This window comes from Mytilus trossulus, chromosome 1 (assembly GCF_036588685.1).
Source record: "Mytilus trossulus isolate FHL-02 chromosome 1, PNRI_Mtr1.1.1.hap1, whole genome shotgun sequence".
NCBI classification, from domain to species: Eukaryota; Metazoa; Mollusca; class Bivalvia; order Mytilida; family Mytilidae; genus Mytilus; species Mytilus trossulus.
This window is the reverse complement of record NC_086373.1, coordinates 36,504,048-36,510,699: the sequence shown is the minus strand read 5'-3', so window position 1 is coordinate 36,510,699 and position 6,652 is coordinate 36,504,048. Positions and strand designations below refer to the sequence as shown.

Sequence of the window (6,652 nt, the reverse complement as noted above, 5' to 3'; positions counted from 1 at the left end):
TCTTTTTTAAGGCCCTTTGTACCATGCTGTTCAGTGTTAGCCAAGACTATACACACTTTGTGCACGATGTTCCTACGTTACACCACCACGACGTCAAAGAGAGTTTTCTGAAACGTTTGACGTACATTTATTCAATTTGCAAGTTTCATTTGCTTTTTTATGTAGTTGGTTGATTTTAAATCTGTCTCTACTAATTTTGTAATGTCTATTAACCATGAATTTATTTACCCCAAGTTGTGGAAATCGATTAAATAATTTTTACCCTGAATTCACATTTTAAATTGTTGTATTGTCGTAAGTAATGAACTTTAAGGAAGGAAAAATGGGACAGAAGTAAACGGTTTTCTATAAATGAATTACGACAAAATTTTGATCGCAGGCTGCTAAAATTGCATGGATGCATATCATCTGTCATTGTAAATTTTTCATATCTTGGTTCAACCCTAATACAAATATATCCGACACTCTGCAAGTAAATAAAAACATATTTACCCTTGATTAATTTGAATTAAATTGTAATAAAAATTTACTTGACACATAATCATTGAATGAAATTATTATAACCCGATCTTGAAAATTATTTTCCCAGTCATTTGAAGTTTCTTGCTTTTAAAATGTACTAATCTTCTCCTGAACCGTACGTATAATACGGGGATGCATTAATTCAATGAAACTGTTTTTGTCGCCGTTTCCGATAAGTCTTTCAGTTACCTCCGTTTCATGCACAACATGCACCGTGGTGGGTTTTTTTTGACAACCAGCAACTTTTTTTTTAAATTTCACCACGCGATTTGTTTTAAAATTTTGCACATGTAAGTAACGTCGAAAAAAAGCGTTTGTTTGGATTTTTCGACGTATTTCGACGTTGGGATAAAATGGCTACCGTTTTGTAATGTTTCGTAGCATTTTACTTATTTAAGACCCAAACATGCAGTTAATAAAAAAGAATCTAGACTTTATGGACTTTTCGTGTATCTAACTTTTGTTTTTGTAAATTATAAATTAATTATTGAAATATTTGGTGAAAAAACCGCATTAATTGCTTGGACAAATGAAATATCAACTTGGACAAAATGGCGCTACCGCTTGAAAAACGACTGTGTAGTAAGAGATGGTTTTATAGAATCTACAATTTTTAAACTCACGAACAATGAGGCAAATGTTTGTTCTTTCGGTAGATGTTATAATTATCTCACATCTTTTAGGCATTTTTAGCTATGTCTACTTATAAAACTACCTTTCAGTCGTTAAGTCAACAACATTTTTCTTATTCCAGCTTAATATGCAGCCACCGAATCAAACGAAATTCGACAAAATAACGGCTTTAATTTAACCGAGAACTGACACACTTCGTTGCTTCCGCCAAGTTTCGGGAAGATCAGAGAATTAGAAATAGGATCACTATACATAAGAGATAAAACAGTTGTTTAAAAATGTAACGTTGGACATCCGTTTTTTTCACAAAGTTTTGTTGTATTAATCCTCAAATATATTAGATATTACTAAGCATATGACCAAGAGCTATAAGAAAATAAAGGAAAACATATATATATATATATATACTGAATTAGTTTTTATAATGGTTAGTGTTTGTTAACATTTTATTTTGTTTTGCAGAGGAAATTTCGAAGATTCTGTTTTAAAACATAGGGGTTGTAGGAACAGCGTGCATGCCGTTACAGTGAAGGCTGTAATTCATTCCCGAGTGTGCTAAAATGTTATCGTCTTCATTGGTGTCATCTTCTTGTGTTTGTGGTGGTATGTTTTCATTTGCAGCACTTGTTTTTTGGTAGTATGTTTTCATTTGCAGCACTTGTTTTTGGTAGTATGTTGTTCAAGATACCTGTTACAAATAGGACATTAAAACTTGTATGGTTTTTAGTTAACAAACCGAGTTTCCTATTTTGAAATCTGGTTTGTTAAGGAGAATGGTTTAATCGTGAGAGGAAGACGAAATGTAATATCTTCATTATCCTCCTCGTCTGAAATGTCCTGGGGTTGAAGTCATAAAACTTTGCTCAGTGCTCGGAGCACAAAAATCGTGCTCGAAACATGAAATCCAACATTTTCATTTGTTGATTTACGAGTACGAGTACAAAAACTCACGGTCATAAAACTTTCGAGCATGATTATTGTACTCAGACTCGAAAATCAACCAATCAAATTGCTGGATTTCATGTTTCGAGCATGATTTTTGTGCTCCGAGCACTGAGCAAAGTTTTATGCCTTCACAACACGCTACTCCAAAAAATTTGAACAGATCATAGTATTCGTTAGCAACATTATTGCATAACTCCAACCAACGATGTTTTATCGCGTTAAACGATGTTTTAACGCGTTAAATGAAGTTTAAACGCGCGTCTGGCGTATAAAATTATAATCCTGGTACTTTTGATAACTATTTAACGCGTTAAATGATGTATAACGCGTTAAATGATGTTTTAACGCGTTAAAATAATGTATCGTAGCAACGTTTTTGTGTTGAATTTAACGCGTTAATGTGATTTATTATGACACATGTGGCCAATGCGACGAATATTTTATCGCGATAAACGTCAATTTTCATCTACAGGATAAATCCCAAACTTGATAATTGCAAAGTTTAACGCGTTAAATATATTGATTTCTTTTCGCGTTAAAGTCTTGTTTTAACGCGTTAAAACTGTATTTATCGCGTTAAATGTGATTTTATCGCGTTAAATTTTAACGCGTTACTTTATCGGGTTTTTGACATGATCGGCCTCTCATACCGGACAACCGGAAGCGCCCGAGTAAGGATTTCGCCGCTCCGTGATACGGTTCACTAGTCGACGTTGTCAACACGTAATGGCGGCCATTATTTGACGTTGGATTTGGCATTCCATGCTGAAAAGTTGCATTTATGACATTCTTGGATGCTTAATCTTTATGCTGAATAACACAAAAGGTAATGGTTTATACCAGATATTTTAGTTAATTACTATCAAATAAGTCGGATCCAAAGAAATGATTTAAACGGCAAAAATAAAATCAAACATGAAACTATTGAAATCCAATATATCATAAACTAAAGACTATCATTTCCTTATGATATACTAGTATTGAATCAACTATATACTGGTGAATTACTTTCGGATTTCGGTCTAAGGTATCCGCACTTGTCTCCGGAAATATTATACCCACACAAGTTGTCAACATCCGTTTTTAAACTGGTCAAGGTGTTCTTCACGATCTCCATGGAAAATATTCACGCTTTCACTTTTTGCTCAGATAAAAGAACATTGTAAATCTCTAACTGAAAATACGGACCCAAATGAATCAAATTCGAAAGCACGTATGATCACGTTTCATGCCGATTGCAAGTTCTCGAAAAAGGGGGGTACACATGTAATTTCAATGCCCCATAAATTGCAAAATATAGGCTACTGAGGCACCACGAATTTTGAAGAACGTCTCGGGTTCAACTCAAAAGTGGACCCCATACTGGGCCCATAGGCGGATTTAGGGGGGGGGGTGCAGGCTCCCTCTTTTGGGGAAAAAAATGGTTGCTTATATAGGGAATCAATGAAGCGTGACTAGAGCCCTCTTACAAAAATGTAGGTCAGGCAGTGGGCCCCCACCTATTTCTGGATCCGCCACTAGACCCACTTTAACTGTTGGATGTTTTATACCAGGTATAATATTTCATTTGGAAAAAAATATTTGTGTCCCTGATTTCATATATATATATGTCATGTACATATGTACACCAAAATGTAAAATTCATAAAAATTAAATCTTTCATAAACATAAAATACAAAAGGAAAGCGATACAGGCACATGCTCCTCTTTCCCATAAAAAAAAAATAATAGATAGCCATGCATACTCTAAATTCATATCTCATATTTTAAAAGAAATTTACACATTGAAATTAACCACTGAATCACCCACCCATTTCAGAGCTTATACATGTACATGTAGCTGATGACCAGGAATTATTACAAATTTGATATGCCTGTACAGATTCTTTATATCCATTATGTTATATTATTCCTATAGGCCATAGTCATATATATTTTTACAACTAATCATGCTAATTATCATGCTACTTAGAAATGATAATCCATTGACAATATTAATTTCTTTCAAAAAATGTACTCCAACTTGATTGATATCATAATATTATCAAAATAATGGTGTTATGACAGTGGTGGTTCATTGATTCAAATTAAAACAAGGTTGTGAGTGCCCTGAAAATGTAAAAAAAAATCAGCTTGCATATATTTATGTACACTGTACACTATTATAATACATGTTTTCTTTGCCTGTAACTTTTATGTATTGAGCAGAAATTTATAATAATAGATATATAAAATTGCAAATGGAAATGGGTTATGTGTCAAAGAAACAGCAACCCAACCAAAGAGCAGAGAACAGTCTACAGCCACCAATGGGTCTTCATTGGATCAAGAAAATATGGGTTTTTTTGGTAATTTATTTGGCAAATTTGTATTCATGTGTTGATAATAACAATGCAAAATTAATTAAATTTTGCATTGAATAATTTAGTATCATAGATTTAGTAATTGTATGTACATTTGCTTTATATTTACAGGATGGAGAAAGCTGTTCACTATAGGTCCAAGAATCATACACAGACTTTAAGACCAAATGGTATACTTTTAAAAGTTTAAAGATTTTATGCTACATGTATTATCTATGCTGTATAATTTCAAGATAGTTTCATTTGGATTTAAAACTTAATTTCAAGAATGAAGGGTTCAGTAATTTAAGATTCATTAATAAAGATTTAAAACAATATAAGGGAATTAACTCTTACATGATGTGCATCATATTCATATCCATGAGAATGTCAGAAGTGTTTAAATAAACTTGAACATTTTTTCAGATACATGTAAGAGAATGACTTAAGCAGACCATATTTGGGTCAATGATGCCCATAACAATGAAATATAATATATTAAAATTATCATTTATCATTTATCATTACTTTTCAATTGAATCAACAAACTTAATTTAATAACAAATTTATTGTTTTCATTTTCAGTACACTGTCAGCATGGTCAGAAGAAGAATTTTACTGGAGGATTCAAATTTTGATACCTGGAATCAGCAATGAATATGAAAATGAAAATGATATATATTCATGTACAGAATGGTAACCGAGGTGGTTCAATTGTTTTATTAGCAGACATTTTTGTTGAACTTATGCAGGATTGAATAAATGAAACTTAAGCTGACTATGGGCTCAATGTGTAGTAAAAAGAGGATTTTGAAATATATGCAAGATTCATCAACATTACAATGTGCACAAGTGAAATATCACCTTATTTAGTAAAAAAAAAATCAGATTATTGACTCAGTTGTTTTCATGAAAAAAAAGTTTCAAAGCAATATCACTGTTGTATACTTAATAAGATTCCTCATTTTTCTTGAACCTGCAACTTTTGTTGCAGAAAGCTCTACAAAGAGATAGTGATCTGGCCACTATGGAAGTGGGGTTAGGTAACTACTCAAAAGACTTATATTTTAAAGGAGTGAAGACCTGGATGCTTCATCCTTGGTATATAGATGCCTCATGTTAAGAAGTTTCTCTCAGGCACATGTCCAATGTACTTGACCTCATATTCATGGTTCAGTGACTTCTTGTAAAGAAAGTTAACATTTTTTGTAATGTTAAATTCTCTCTCATTATAAGTAATAGGATAACTATATTTGGAATGTCATACCTGGCAAGGTCCTCATGCCCGTCAGACAGTTTTCACTTGTCCTCTTTTCATGGATCAGTGAACAAGGTTAAGTTTTGGTCCAAACAATGGTGGTCAAGTCCATATCTCAGATACAACATGTATAAGCAATAGGTCTAGGATAGTTGGTGTATGGAAGGACTGTAAGGTGTAAATGTCCAACTCGCAGGTGTCATCTGACCTTGACCTTATTTTCATGGTTCAGTGGTTATACATGTACATGTAGTTAAGTTTTTGTGTTTTGGTCTGTTTTTCTTATACTGTATACAATTGGTCTACTGTATTTGGTGTATGGAACGATTGTAAGGTGTTCATGTCTAGCTGGCAGGTGTCATCTAACCTTGACCTCATTTTGATGGTTCAGTGGTAAAAGTAAAGTTTTTGATTTTTGGTATTTTTTCTAATACTATATGCAATTGGTCAACTATATTTGGTGTATGGAAATATTTTATGATCTATATGTCAATCACACAGGTTTTATTTGAACTTGACCTCATTTTGACAGTTTATTGTCCAATGTTAAGTTGTTTGGTTTTTTTTTGGTCTGTTTTCTTAAACAATGAGCAATAGGTCAACTATATTTGGTGTATGGAAGATTTGTTTTCTGTACATGACTGCCTGTAACAGTTCATCTGACCTTTTTCTCATTTTCATGGTTCATTGGTCAATGTTTTGTTTACTTGTTTAATGTTAAGTTTGTGTGACAGTTGTAATAAAGCTTTATATTTAGGACCATCAACATAATATCAATGATAAGTAAAGAAAAAGCGAGACATTTCAGCGTGTGCACTCTTGTATTGTATACTTCTGAAAAACGAATATATCCCTCTGGACTCAAGTGTTTCCCTTTTATTTTGCATGCATGTAATTTAAAGAAATCTCACTTTTACCTTTTGGCTAATTCAAGTTTTACCATTCCAGAATT

The 6,652-nt window shown here is 32.8% G+C and overlaps 1 long non-coding RNA gene across 2 annotated transcripts; it reads left to right on the top strand.

Moving 5' to 3' along the window:
• Positions 1 to 2,758: 2,758 nt before the first annotated feature.
• LOC134723143 (uncharacterized) lies at positions 2,759 to 5,728 on the top strand. 2 transcript variants are annotated; one of them, XR_010107994.1, is made up of 3 exons: positions 2,759 to 2,926; positions 4,575 to 4,633; positions 5,028 to 5,728. It is a non-coding gene; the product is annotated as an uncharacterized LOC134723143 (long non-coding RNA). The 2 variants fall into 2 exon arrangements; XR_010107993.1 differs by lacking the exon at positions 2,759 to 2,926 and adding an exon at positions 3,076 to 3,313.
• Positions 5,729 to 6,652: the final 924 nt, after the last annotated feature.